Source organism: Echinops telfairi, unplaced genomic scaffold (genome assembly GCF_000313985.2).
Source record: "Echinops telfairi isolate 266 unplaced genomic scaffold, ASM31398v2 ScPeMD7_53;HRSCAF=182, whole genome shotgun sequence".
Taxonomy (NCBI): Eukaryota; Metazoa; Chordata; class Mammalia; order Afrosoricida; family Tenrecidae; genus Echinops; species Echinops telfairi.
The window spans coordinates 3,639,205-3,654,306 of NW_022103951.1; the positions used below are offsets into that span (position 1 = coordinate 3,639,205).

The 15,102-nt window shown below is 43.4% G+C and overlaps 1 pseudogene; it reads left to right on the plus strand.

Moving 5' to 3' along the window:
• The first annotated feature begins 12,446 nt into the window (after positions 1-12,446).
• On the plus strand, positions 12,447-12,978 carry LOC101647446 (annotated as a pseudogene).
• Positions 12,979-15,102: the final 2,124 nt, after the last annotated feature.

The window sequence follows — 15,102 nt, forward strand, 5'->3', positions numbered from 1 at the left end:
CATGTGTTTCGTGAGTCTGAAGAGGACTTTCTAGATTGGTATCAGACATATGGGCTAGTATCGGACTTATGGCCTTGGACTGGACTGGGTTGGGATGTTTTCTCAATGTTCAATTCCTCTTGTATATAAACCTCTTTCTTATACGCCTATGTTTGCCCATGGATTTGTTTCAATAGTCTACCCAGACTAACACACAGAAAATCAAAGATGCAGGGACACAATGCATCCACAGATCTAAAGGACCATGTGAACCCAGCTTCCCTGATCCCGAGACCAGAACTAGAAAGTATCCAGCTACCATTGCTAACCACTCTGAAAAGGATCACAAGAAAAAAGGTGGAACCAAATGCAAACCCATCCAAAGGAGTAGTCTTGCTGGTCTGGTAGAGTTTGGGGAAACCCCTTTAAACACCCTTCGGGTCTGGAACGGAACTCACCTTCATGACTCAATTTTCAGCCAGTGAACAGGCCCATTAGGTGAATAATAACATCAGGGAGCTATATACTCGGTGGTGGAACAATCAACCATATGAGATCAAAAGGACAGCATTAGCCCAGGGAGGAAGGTCAGAAGGTAGGAAGAATAGTCAAGATGGATGAATTGAAAGGGTGAACCCAGGGATGATGTAGAGGGAGTGCTATTCCATTAGCAATCGATGCCATAAGTTTAAAACTGTGTGAATTATTGAGTGGCAAACCAATTCCTGCAGTGGAACAGCAGGGAGAGCAAAGCAACGAAGTCCCGGAGGAATGCCAAAGATGGACTTTGGGGCCAGGGCGTGGCGCCCCAGCAGACTCGACTGGAAAACACTCATGAAGGTGAATGGACAGACCTGGAACTATTTGAGGGTGTTTGGGCCCAGTCCGGACCATGCAGCCCCTTCCCCCAGCCTCTCAGAAAGACGGGTGATCTGCTGGACTTTGCAGTCCCTGCCTCCAGCAGTCCAAGGAGCTTATCTCTCCGGGCAGGGTACACACAGCCCCTTCTCCCCACCCGCCTCTCAAGGCCAGAGCTGGACTGTGCAGCCCCTCCCCCACATTCCAAGAAGCTGGTCTGAGAAGGAGTCAGCCTCTGCAGCTGCACCCCAGGAAGCCGCCCTTCTCCTTATCCGCACAAGCCCCGGCAGCTCTCCCCACCTCATTTGCATACTTCCCTGACCCAAATCCGACAACTATCCCACTGTCCCACTGACTGGTAATTTCCCCATTGGGTCTCTGAACCCTCCCAGGAGCTCAGGATGCGCCTGTCCCTTTCTCTGCTCTCCCTTCCCTCCAGGGAGCTCTTTCCCTCCCCTAATAAAGCCGCTCTTAACCTCACGTTCTTTGTCTCAATCCTATCTCTGTTCAGTGTCTCAGTGTTGACCTTTCATAGGGCTTTTTAGTTTTTGCTGTTGTTTTTTTGTTTTAGTTGTTTTGTTTTTGCGCATATTATTGTCTCTGCATGTCTATCTGGACAAGATAGGCGGGATGAACAATTCGGAGGAGAGAACAATGGGACCAACGGTTCTGGGAGGGACAGGGAAGACAGGGAGGTGGGGGGAAAGGAGGGGGTGCCAACAAACCCAGGGACAAGGGAAGAATAAGTGATCTAAAACTGATGGCTCATCAAGGGCAATGTAGCTGAGAGGAATTACTGAAACCCGAATGAAGGCTGAGCGTGATAGTGGGACAAGAGGAAAGTAAAAGGAAATAGAGGAAAGAACTGGGAGGCAAAGGACATTTATCGAGGTCTAAATACAGGCATGTATATATGTAAATACATTTATAACTAATGATAGGGGATTAGATCTATGTACATATTTTTATCTATAAAGTATTACGGCAGCAGTTGGACATTGGGCCTCCATTCAAGTACTCCCTCAATGCAAGAACACTTTGTTCTACTAACCCGCCACTCTATGATGCTCACCTTCCCTGCCACGATCACTGAAGACAAAATGGGTGCATAGCAAATGTGGTGAGGAAAACTGATGGTGCCCAGCTATCAAAAGGTATAGAGTCTGGGGTTTTAAAGGCTTGAAGATAAACAAGCGGCCATCTAGCTGAGAAGCAACAAAGTCCACATGGAAGAAGCACATCAGCCCATGTGATCATGACGTGTCGATGGGATCAGGTATCAGGCATCAAATACCCAGAACAAAATCATATTGATGTGAATGAGGGGGAGGGCAGAGTGGAGACCCAAAGCCCATCAGTAGTCAGTTGGCCATCTCCTGTCAGAAGGGCCAAAAGGAAGAGACAAGCCAGTCAGGGTGCAGTATAGCACCAATGAAACACACAACTTTCCTCTAGTTCTTTAATGCTTCCTCCCCCCAAACATTATCATGATCCCAATTCTACCTTACAAATCTGGCTAGACCTGAGCATGTACACAGGTCCAGATAAGAGCTGGAAACACAGCAAATCCAGGGCAGATAAACCCTTCAGGACCAATAAGGGGAGTAGCAAAACTAAGAGGGTAAGGGAAGGTTGGGGGGAGTTAGGGGGAACCGATCACAATGATTGGCATAATACACCCCCCAGGGGGACAACCAACAGAAAAGTGGGTGAGGGAAACAGCTGTCCGTGTAAGACATGAAAAAATGTTCATGGGTTCATGGGGGAGGGAGGGTGGGAGAGGAAAAGGGAAAAAATGAGTTGATACCAAGGGCTCAAGTAGAAAGAAAATGTTTGGAGAATGATGATGGCGACCTATGTACAGATGTGCTTAACACAATGGATATATGTGTGGATTGTGATAAGAGCTATAAGAGCCCCCAATAAAATAAAATAAAAAACAAACAAAAACGAAATTCATAGCTCACTGCCAGGAGCCCTACTATGACAGGAGCCACGACTTTGTGAAACAGTCTTAAGTTCTCATTGGGTCGGGCGGGGCGGGGCGGGATGGGGATGTAGTGAACAGGAAGACAAGACAATAATCATGGTTTGCCATGGACACCTACTTGTACAGAACACCATCTTCTGCTTTGGGGAAGTTAATTTCCCTCCTGTTGTTTTTAGTTGCCGCTGAGTTGGCTCTGACTCATAGTGATATTCTGTACAAGGGAGCTTCAAAAAGTTTGTGGAAATTTTCCATTATCATTTCGTTCCATTTTTCCGCAAACTGTTTGAAGTACCCTCATACAACAGACTCAGAGTTGATTCCAACTCATGGCAAATCCATTAGAACAGGGTAGAGCTGCCCCTGTGGGTTCCCGAGACTGGAACTGTTTAAGGGAGTAGAAAGCCTCATCTTTCTCCAGAGGAAACACTCACGGGTGGTTTCAGTCGGCAGCCCAAAGCATAAGAGAGGTCTTTCTACTTCTGTGAAGTACTAGGATCTCAGAAACCCACGGAGCCAGCTTCCCTTGTCCCACAGGTCCCCACGAGTCAGCACTGACGCGATCGCAGTGAGTGATAGAACCGAACAAAACAGGGTCAGGTCTTGTGCCAGGCATGACCCAATATGCTGATTCAGGAGAGACCCTGGAGTGCTCCGGGAGCTATCAGCGGATGAGTCTTAGCCAGCAGAACACAATCATAGGAGAACGATCCCTTCACCTTTTCAAAGTCACAGCCTTTAACACTCTCCAGCCTTGAACCCAAAAGCTAACCTCGGAGGTCACCTGGTAGCTAAATAAGAAATTGGTTAAAACAAAACAAAACAACTGAATACCTATCACCCCGAAGTACTGTGCTCCTTAAAAAAAATCACCTATTTGAGGCTGAATGGTCAACAATGACCTGTAAACAAACTAAGCAGGTAAGAGGACAAGGTAATTGGATGACTAGAAATGCAGCCAGCAGGAGGGAAACAGTGGGAATGTTCGGGTGGGTGTTGTGAAGAATGTAACCAATGTCACTGAACCACTTGTGTGGACGCGGAACCTAAGCTGCCGAGCAAACCTGCACCAAAGACACAATGTAATGTTACAAGAAAAAAAGAGAGCAAGGCATGAGAGCAGCCCACTCTGAAGGGAAGGGTCTCACTTACACAAAGGTGTGGACCCCGGGAGGCTGGGGGGACAACCTAGAGTCCATTCACCCCACCTCGAAAGGGCAGTAGAAGCCTGCTTCTTCAAAAACATTCGGCATACGCTTCAGGTCTGCTTTCGGTCAAGCATTGTGTCTGGGGAATTTAAGCACAAATATGACGTGGACCCACACTCCAGGGACAGACAGTTCGAAATGAGCAATCCCTGTGAGTCAGAATCGGCCTCATGGCCATGAGACTTTTTGTTTCTTTGTTTGTTATTGTAGAAGGTGTGAGCTATTCCTCTGCCCATTAGTAGGCCACTGGAGATCCCCTTGCAGAGGGGTCTCGGGGAGGAGATGAGCCAGTCAGGGTGCGATGTAACAACCATGAGAAATACAACTTTCCTCTAGTTCCTAAATGTTTCCTCCCCGCTCCCACTACCATGACTAGAATTCGACCTTGCAAGTCTGGCTAGACCAGAGGATGTACACTGGTACAGATAGGAACTGAAAATATAGGGAATCCAGGGTGGATGAGCCCTACAGGACCAGTGGTGTCAGTGGCGAAACATGGAGGGTGGAGGGAGAGTGGGTAGGAAGGAGGGAACCGATTACAAGGGACTATATGTGACCTCCTCCCTGGGGGACGGACAACAGAAAAGTCGGTGAGGGGAGACGTCGGACAGGGCAAGATATGACAAAATAACAATTTATAAACTATCAAGGGCTCATGAGGAAGGGGGGAGCGGGGAGGGAGGGGAAAAATGAGGACCTAATGTCGGGGGGTTAAGTGGAGAGAAAATGTTTTGAGAATGAAGTACAAATGCACTTTACACAATTGATGTGTGTATGGATTGTGATAAGAGTTGTATGAGCCCCTAATAAAATGTTTAAAAAAAAAAAAAGAAGGTGTGAGCTTTGGTTGGAAGGAAGGGCACCAGCGCCCTGGAGGAAAAGAAGAGAACCAATCAGAATGGAGGGTCTGATACACAGTTTGTAACCCATTCAGTGTGACCTGCCGCCTACGGGTAGGCCTCCCTCTTCCGCTCTAGAAGGCCCTGTCCAAAGAGTCTCCTGGAGATTGAAGAGTACCGGCAGCCATCCTTAGGCTTTCTAAAGCAGCAGCTCTTTACATCTGGGAATGGAGGTTACTCAGAGAGGACATCATAGAAAATAATTGCCTATTAGTGTGCAAAGTAGGAGACACCCCCTCTTTTCCCTATGGCCCCTGGGTACCTGCAATCGATTTTTCCAGTTCAGAACCCAGTTGACCAATCTTAGTACCATTCATAAACTGGCAACTAAATGTTAACAGGGAACCTGGCCAAATAGATGGCACTTCCAAGAAGGAACTGTCTGGGGGTAAACTCCATGCAAGTAGCCCATTTGGCCTGAGAAATAATGAATATACCTATAATAGTTCTGGCCCTGGTTTGAGTGAATTTTTAGAATGGTCTCTTGGGAAAATACCCAAGAACTCGTCCTGGAAGTGAAGTGCCTAAGTGTGTTTCATTCCTTTTGAATGGATCACGTAGGTAGGGGAAGGGGACAAGAAAGACAAAAGGTATGTTTGCGGACCCAGACCCCTGGGATTCAAATAATTGTGATGTGTGTTTGGGTTGTACATTAAAAACACACAGAACACATTTCTATTTCTGAGCTTTCAGGAAAGTAGACATTGAAACAGCAAGTTAAGTAAAGCTGGCCTGGGTGACTGTAAACCGGAAGAACCAGGGATTGAACAGACAACAGAGAATGTGAGTGGTTCTCTAAGCCAAATGTCTCATCTAATAGCTAAGAAAATTAAAGCCCAAAGAGTGTTAAGTACTTGCCCAAGTTCATACAGCTAGAAAGTGGTAGAGTCAGAACTACAACTGAGGCCTCCTCTCTGTCAAGCGATCTCTGCAGTGATGGTCCTCAGAGCTCTGATGGCAAAAAGGGTCAGTCTGAAGTTAGCTGGAACAACAGACACGGGATCCAATATAGTCACGAGGCTGGAAGTCAAGCAAAAAAAAAAAAACCCGAACAAAACACAGCAATAAAAAAAGTCACAATGATTGCCCGATTAAAAAAGCAACAGAAAACAAGTGCTGGCGAGGGTGTGGAGAGATTGGAACTCGTATGCGCCACTGGTGGGCTTCTCAACATGTGCCACCATTATGCAAAGTGATGTGGCACTACCTGAAATAACTGGTAATAGAAATCCCATACCACCCAGCACAGAGGTATGCTTTCCCATGTTCATTGCAGCACTGTTCACAATAGCAAGAAACTGGAAACGACCCAAATGCCCATCATAGGAGTGGATAAAAAAAATGTGGTACATGCACATTGTGGAATAGTATGCATTTCTAAAAACAGCTACAGACTAGATCTAGCAGACACAGTTCTGCTTTTGTGAATGAGTGTTATTGAAAGTTTTGCCTTATCTCCAATCTTCATTGTTTGTGGAAATACTATCAAGTCTCTTAAGTTTTTAATCTATGTAAGTCAACAAGCCATGTATTTTTGGTGTAAGTAGCTGTCCTTTACAAGTATACTGTCCTTTCCTCAAAGTTTTAAAAATTTTGCATCACTGGCTAAATTAATGATACTATCAACCGAATTACAATATACCCCATGGGGATGATTTAAAATGCTCTCCAATCAGGAAAAAAATGATGTATCTAAAGTGGATCAGTGACAAACATATGTAAAGAATAGATATATGAATGGATTTTGAACTCACACTTAATCATAGCCCTAATCTAAGAACAATTAGTTCTTACGATATAGCCCTACTCTGTACTTCCCCTCATGATGAGATCACTGAAGATGTGAGTGCTACAGCAAAGTGTGGTGAAGAAGGTACATAGTGCCCGGCTATCAGAAAGAATAATATCTGGGGTCTTACAGGCTTGTTTGAATACAGGCAGCTATCTAAGTGAGGTGTCAGCTAAGATCACATGGAAGAAACACATACAAGTCTGTGTGTTCCAAGAATTGTAAATAATAAAATCCAAATCTAGATGAGGGAATGGTATTAGAGCTTAAATTCTGAACACCTACTTTGCAGAAGGCAATGTGGATAACAGTGAAAGCTCAAAATCCATTTGCAGGGTCCCTGCATGGATTAGACCTCCAAAGACTCCCCTCTGACCATTGACCAGGGATGGGAGTAGCCTTGCTATCAGACTGAGTACATTGTAAAGTGATTTATTGCAAACGTAATTAGGTTAAAATGTAACACCTTATCATTTGATCTCCCTTTTGACCCATTTACTTTTTTTCAGTTTTCCATATTCTCTGCTTTCTTTTGATTGAGTTTTTCCCTCCGTTTTATTTTCTTATTGTTGTTGTTCCTTTCTTCTCTTTTGTAGGTTTTTCCTGTGTATGAAACCCAGGATAGGTGTGAATTATATGTCAATAAAACTGTTCAACGAACAAACAAACAATGAAACAAAACATTTGGTCCTCTCTCACAAGTTAGGTTTCATGAGCACCCACCTTGTTTTTATTACAACAGGGAATTGGTGCTCTTGAAAGTTGCCATTTTCACCAGCTGTTTCTTCCTATTCTTACCTTCTCTGGGTTTTTTGTTGCTGTTGTTTGTTTATTTTTCCATTGTCTCCCAAACACAAGGATGAGAGTGATAGGCAGAATTCAATAAGTAGGTCAATGTGCCTATAGACTGAGGAAAGTAGACAATTGACTTCCAGGGAGGTCTTTGCCACTCTAGGAAGCTCCAGGATTCCTTCATAGAACCCAGATTCCTTCATAGAACAATTCCAGAGGCTCTGGGTCTTTTTGCACACGGGAGATTCCTCTCTGCACATCCAGCCAATGAATCTAGTGCATCACAGTATCATCATTCTTTCTGAGCTGAGAGCTGTCCTAACACTTTGAAAACGGTCCACAGCGCTTCATCTATGCGTTCCCTTCATAATCATAATACACATTCATAAGCTGCCAGGGGGAGAGGATTTTCCCATGCAGGCAAATGAAGGCTTATCCGTTGTTGGCGTGGTAGACTGAGTACGCCTGACATCCAGAGATGGCAGAGCTGATTGCACTGGTGTGGCAGGAAAAGCAGGGCCTTGGGAAGTCCAACAAACCAATATGCAAATCCTCCCTGTTGTTGCCAGGTACTGGTTGTGTAATTTGGGACCAAGTTCTTGATTCAGTATTTTCATTTGGAAAATGGGATTGTTAGGTTTTCTGGAGTCGGTAATACCTTGGTTCTTTGGGTCGCACAGTGAATGAATTCACGCCGAAGACCATTTTGTAATCCCAGTGGGTGTTTATGAAGGACAGGGCATGTTTCAGGTTTTACAGTCTCAAAGAGGTTCATAACTGGGCCTGAACAACCACATTGAAAAGAGCACTCACACCTGCGGAACTGCAGGGGGAATCCTAGAACAGGTTCTCAACCTTCCTAATGCCTCCACCCTTTCATACAGTTCCTCATGTTGTGGTGACCCCCCAACCATAACATTATTTTCGTTGCTACTTCATAACTGTCATTTTGCTACTGTTATTGATAGAGCGACCCCTGTGAAAGGGTTGTTTGACCCCCCCAAGGGGTCGTGACCCACAGGTTGAGAACCACTGCCCTAGAGGCTAAGAACATGTGGGCCCAGAGGCTGTGGAGCCCACCAGTAGGCTCAGGGAGGGAGACCCTCACATTCCACCTGCCTCTGACCAGGAGCAGGGAAAAAGAGCATCCCAGAGCGTGCTCCCTGCCTTTATTCTAGCCCACCCCTGGCTAGGGGAAGGCATGGTTGGTAGTATTTTTGGACCCCATTGGCTGAGTTAGGCCCACCTGCGTGGTGTCATGAGCCTGGGCCTAGTTTGGCCCACCCAGGTGTACTTCCCACCTGGCTGGAGGCTTGATTATGAGCATGCTCAGTTTGGGGTCTTCATGGGTGTCTAATGGTTGCCTGATTTCTTTCCAAACTTCTCTATGGGGGCCTTTCCAGGCATGGGAGGACAACCCTCATCCCTAAGCTAGCTGCCTAACAGGATCATCAGCGTTCTCCTCTTAATATTGCAACTGTTAAATGATGCTGCCAAGCCCTTGGTTGAGTGCCTCATAGCAGGTATGCATTTAGAATGTTTGTTTCCTTCTACCTGTTAATACAAGGATTACCACTATATCAGGATTAAGAAGAATGATTGTGAATAGCCCACTGGGGAGAGAGAATTTCCTCCCTAAACATGTTTTGTCCTGCCCTCCGACAGGATTTTCTCTTCTTCATTGATCTTTGCCAGGAGTTCTTGTGCAATGACACTTGTTGATGTTTGTCAGCCAAGGAGACTTGCCCCGGTGGGCACAGAATCAGGAATCAACACAGAAGCTGGGCAATCAGTATTCAAATCTCCATTTCTCTTTGCCTGGAGTTTTCTTTCTTTCTAGTTTTTTGGGTTTTTTTTTTTTTTAGTTTTCTTATCTGCCTGACCAGACATCTTGTGAACAAGGTCCAATCCAGAGTATATCACTTAGGATAAATCATTTACAATTCTGTCTTATTTCAGAAATGGACCTGATCCAACAGCTGATTAATGATGAACTATAATCCACACTTGGAAATTTTATTTTTTAAAGGGGCAAGCTTAGAGAAAAGATCAAAGTTGGAGAAGATGCTAAAAAGACCATGATTCCTAACATATTAATTCACACATTAAATTTTCATTCTTCTTTTACAGATATTTTATACTGTCCTAGAGAGGGGGAGATTATACAATGATCGTGTTTAGAATTTGGTCGGAACGGCAGACAGAAAAATTTCCTAAAGAAAGTTCCTTCTAGTACCTAGTTGCTGAAACCATTATAGAATTGTGACTAGCTAAGCACTCTTTATTTATCATTACTAATATCAGGGATCCTCAAAAAGATCGTGGAAAATTTGTGTTATGAAGACACTATACATGGATTTCAAAATGTTCTCTCCCCCGAAAAAACTTGTAATAACTTGTAATAACTATAACATGTCTGAACAGAGCTTATCTTGAGGAATAAAGATTTTTATCTTTTAATTCCATTATTCAGCAACTTTTTGAAGTCCTCTTGTATATATGAATGAAACACAATTCACAGTTTTAAACTTCTCTTACTCAGCTTTAAGAATGTTCCAAATTCATCGAAAACTATAAGCCAACATGTGTGTGGTAGTTAATTTTATGTGCCAATTTGGTTAGGCTATGGTTCCCAGTGGTTTAGCCAAACAATAGACTAGTTGATGTTGCACAATGTAATTTAACGTTGTGCAATCACTTCCCATAATGTAACCTAATCAGTGTGATAGATCAATCCATCGAAAGGAGTATTTCTTAGCGTATGATCTGCCTTCAAATTGTAAATGGATATTTTGACAGAACTCTGTCTCTTTCTTCACTCTTTTGTTACCTGGTCTTTGGATCTTGGGGCACAAGCCAGTAGAAATCGCCAGCCTGCTACCTGATCTGTGAGTTTTTAATGTGGCAATCAAGTGAGCTAATCCCTTGAAGTAAATCTCTCTCTATAGATATACCCTATACTTACCAGCTCTGTTTCTCTGGAGAACCCAAAGGAAGTCAATGTCCAAGAACTCAATGAGTCACATGGATGAGTCACTGCAGAATCAATTTTTTGAAAAGAATCATGAGGAAAGATGTTAAAGTGAGGCTAACCACTGGTTGCTCATCAGGAACAAACAAGACAAGCCAGAAAATAATATGTAATGATGTCTGGAAAGCACTGCAAGAAAGGAATTGCCGACCTAGAATTTTATATCTAGTGGATGGGCCCTTCAAAAATGAAAGCAAAAGCGAGACATTTCAGATAAATAATAGGCAAGAGGACCCATCACTCGGAAGCCTGTACTACGAGAAATGTTAACGGAGGTTCTTCAGCCTGGAGGTCAGTGATACCAGATGGAAATCAATCTAAAAGGATTAAAGAGCGCCAGAGATGATAACTGTGTGGGCAAATATAGAGATATTCTTCTTGATTTTAATGTCTTTCAAAGATACTGTATTTACTCGTGTATAACCCGAGTTTTTCAGCACATTTTAATTTTTTTATTTTCCCTCTAGTTCTAGTTTTTTTTTTTTTTAGCATTTTATTAGGGGCTCATACAACTGTTATCCCAATCCATACACACAGTTCAGCACATTTTTAATGCAGTTTTTGTGGAAAAATTAGGTGCCTCTGTGGATATTCGGGTCGGCTTATTCTTGAGTATATATGGTAATTGACTATTGAAAGGGGAAATAATAATAATGGATTATGAGATTCATAACATTCGTAGATGTAACATTATGACCAGAGTAGAACAAAGAACAAGGAATGGCATGGAAGCAGGCTGTTTTAGCTTTTTACATTGTGTGTGAAGTAGTATAATGTTTTATTTTTTTTTATTTTTTTTTTCTCAGCCTCTTCTTTGAACTGCTGTAGTATAATGTTTTAAAGTAGATGGTGATTAGTTGAGAATCCATAATATAAAACTTCGAGCAGCGGTTCTTGACCTGTGGGTCCTGACCCCTTTGAGGGTCGAACTACCCTTTCTCGGGGCTTGCCTGATTCATGACAGTTATGAAGTGGTAACTAAAGTAATGTTATGGTTGGGGGGTCACCACAACCTGAGGAACTGTATGAAAGAGTCGTGGCATTAGGAAGGTTGAGAACCACTGGCTTAAAGCAACCACTAAAAACCAAAAATAAAGAGGTGTAGATACTAAGCCCATGTTATTGTTTTATTAGGAGCCGTCAAGTGGGTTCCTGACTTGTAGTGACTCCATGTCGAACACGTCTCAGTCCTGCTAAACCATTCTTGCTATGTGTGAGCCCCTGGCTGCAGCCACGGGTCAATCCAGCTCCTTGTTGGTCTTTCTCAATGACTTTCTACTTGGTCAAGCATGATGCCCCTTTTCAGGGCCTGGACTCTCCGGATACCATGTCCAAAGTCCACGAGACAAAGTCTCCTCATCCTCATTTCCGAGGAATATTCTGGCTCTGTGCTTCTCTGAAGACACATTTGTTTGTTTGGCAGTATTCATTGGCAGCACCATAATTCAAATACATCCGTTCTTCTGTAGATTGCCTGATTCATCGTCCAACTTTCACAGGCAGATGAGGCACCTGGAGCACCCTCGTGGCATAGTGGTTACGTGTTGGGCTGGAATAGACAAGGTCAGTAGTTGGAAACCACCAGCTGCTCCCTGGATAATGAAGAGCTTGGAAACTCATGGAGGCAGATCGACCTTGCCCTGGAGAGCCACGCTAAGTAGTCATTGACTGGATGGCAGTGAGTTCGCATTTTTGAGAGGAGGCAAATGGAATGTCCATGGTTCAGTCAGATGCACCTGAGTCCTTTAAATGACATCCTTGCTCTTCAGCACCTTAGAGGTCTTGTGCAGCAATGCAATACATGAATCGATAAGACAATAGAGGAGATACAGTGTATTCATAAAAAATAAGCCAAGAAATCTGGCCCCAATTCTACTCAAACTATTTAAGAGTATAGAAAAGAATGGAAAACTCCCCACTCTTTCGACCTCTACAGCCACCAGGGCCACCGCCCGGAAAACAGGAAGTGGAAGAGGAGTCCACACCGTTTGTCACCCAAGCCCTCCAGCCGCGCATCCCCGAAGACTCTAAGAAGTTCGCCTGAGCCACGCTCACCTGCACGTCCGCTCTCCTCCGAGCTGGATCCAGAGTTGCACACAGACCAATGTCTGCATCTGTGTTATATCGACCAGAGGCTAGAACTGGAGAGGCTCAGCAGTGTTTAATGGGGCCCAGGCTGGTGTGTCTCCGCTAATCCGCAGGGGGTTTCAGACCAGTGCAATCGGCAGAGACATTGATGCTGCTGCCAAATTTACTGGAGCAGGTGCTGCAACTGTGGAGGGGCTGGTTCTGTGCTGGTGTTGGAACGTCTTTGGCAGCCTCATCATTCGCTGAAGCAGCGGCCTTTCTCACATGCTATCCTGGGATTTGTCTTGTCGGAAGCTATGGGTCTCTCTTGTCTGATGGTCGCTTTCTTGATTTTGTTTGCCAGGTAACAAAAAATGAATGGCTAGCGATATTGGCATTCATATTCCTTACGGAATGGATATAATTCTATCTAACTGTGACTCCGAGAACTGTAGTGTTGGTGTCATAGAAATGTACATTCTTCCCAAAGCCATTTCATTAAAGATGAAAACGTAATAAAAAAAAGAACGGAAAACTCTTGAATTCATTTTATGAAGCAAACATAATTCTGATACCCAAACCAGGCAGAGGCATCACTAAAGAAATAAAAATTATAGATCAGTATTCCTCATGAATACAGGTGCAAAACATTTCAAGAAAACCCTATCTTCTTGGATCTAGCAATATGACCAAAAAAAAATACATAATGATCTAGTGAAATTCATATTTGGTATGCAAGGATGGTTCAACATGGGAAAATCAATCCGTGTAATCTCTTTCACATAAATAAAACAAAGAAGAACCACACGTTCAAACTAATTGATGCAGAAAAGGCAATTAACATAATTCATCACATGGTCCATATAAAAACACTCAACAAAATAGGAACAGAAGGGAGATGCCTCAAGATAAAAGAGCACATATACCAAAACAACAGCAAACATTAAAACTGAAAGCATTGCCATTGTGAATGGGAACCAGACAAAACTACCCTTTATCGCCACTCCTATTTAATATTGTGTTGGAATTTTTAGCCAGAGCTACAAAGCAATAAAGGGACATTAAAGGCATCCAAATTGGTAAAGAAGAAGAAAAGCTATTTGCAAGCCATATGATCCCATACATTGAAAATCCTAAGGAATTAGCAAGAAAATTGTTGGAACTAATTAAAAGGCTCATCAACGTGGCAGGATAAGCATACAAAAATCAATGTACAGTGAACCCTCGCCACTTCGTGCTTCGACTTCCGCGGCTTCACTCTATTGCGGTTTTTGCGTAACAGCGCATGCTCTGTCATTACTGCCACTGATTGGCTCATACTGTACACGCTTGATGCCATAAATAATATAATAAATAATAAATGATAATTGTAACGTCCAAAATGTTTTACTGTATTTTCCCTTTTTCGTTTAATAAATTGGGTAATACGAGTGTAATGGTGACTAAAGGGTGTTTTTTCATGTCCTCTATGCTGTACTACGAAAATATTTGATTTAGAAATAAGGAATCCTACTTCACGGAATTTCATTTATCACGGTAGGGTCTAGAACCGATTAACCGCGACAAACGAGGGTTCACTGTATTCCCTTTATACTCACAGAGAGCTCTGACGAGGAAATCAGGGAAACAAGTAGCACTTACAATAGCTACTCAAGCCAGCACGGTACGATAAATTGATAGATGAGTGGAGGGACCTTGAGTATGTCCCATCTGAATTTAGAGACTATCTAAAACTATATTGGGTTCATTGAATATGAATAGATGCCTTGTGGGATGACATCATACAGCTGGAAAGCCAAAAGGAAAGAAAGAAAAGGCCAAGATGGTTATCAGAAGAGACTCTGAAACTTGCTCTTGAATGTAGAGAAGTTAAAGCAACCAGAATAAATGATGAAGCAAGCGAGCTGACCAGAAGATTTCCGAGGGCCGCTCCCAGAAAAGCATCGTAATGAAATGTGCCAAGACCTGCAGTTAGAAAACGCAAAGGAAAGAACAGACTCGGCGTTTCTCAGACTGGAAGAATTGAAGGAAAAGTTCAGCCTCCAGTTGAAACATTGAAGGTTTTCATGTTGGGGGTGGGCGGGGGGCGGGGGGTGGGGAGAAGTATTGCGTGATGCAGGAAGAATCAAAAGAAGATGTAAGGAATACACAAAGTTAATGTACCAGAGGAACTTTTCAGTATTCAAGCATTTCAGAAAGTTGCATATGATCAATAATGGGTGATGTTCAAGGAAAAAGTCCAAAGCACACTGAAGGCGCTAGCAAGACGCAAGGCTCCAGGACCTGAGATGGTTCAACGAATGGATGCATAGTTAGAAGTACTCCCTCATCTATGCCAAGGAATTTGGAATACATTTGCCTGGCTAACTGACTGAAAAATATTCCTATATGTGCCCATTTTAAATAAAAGGGACCCAATAGGATGCAGAAATTATCAAACAATAACATCAATATCACATCCAAGTACAATTTTGCTGAAGATCATTCAAAGT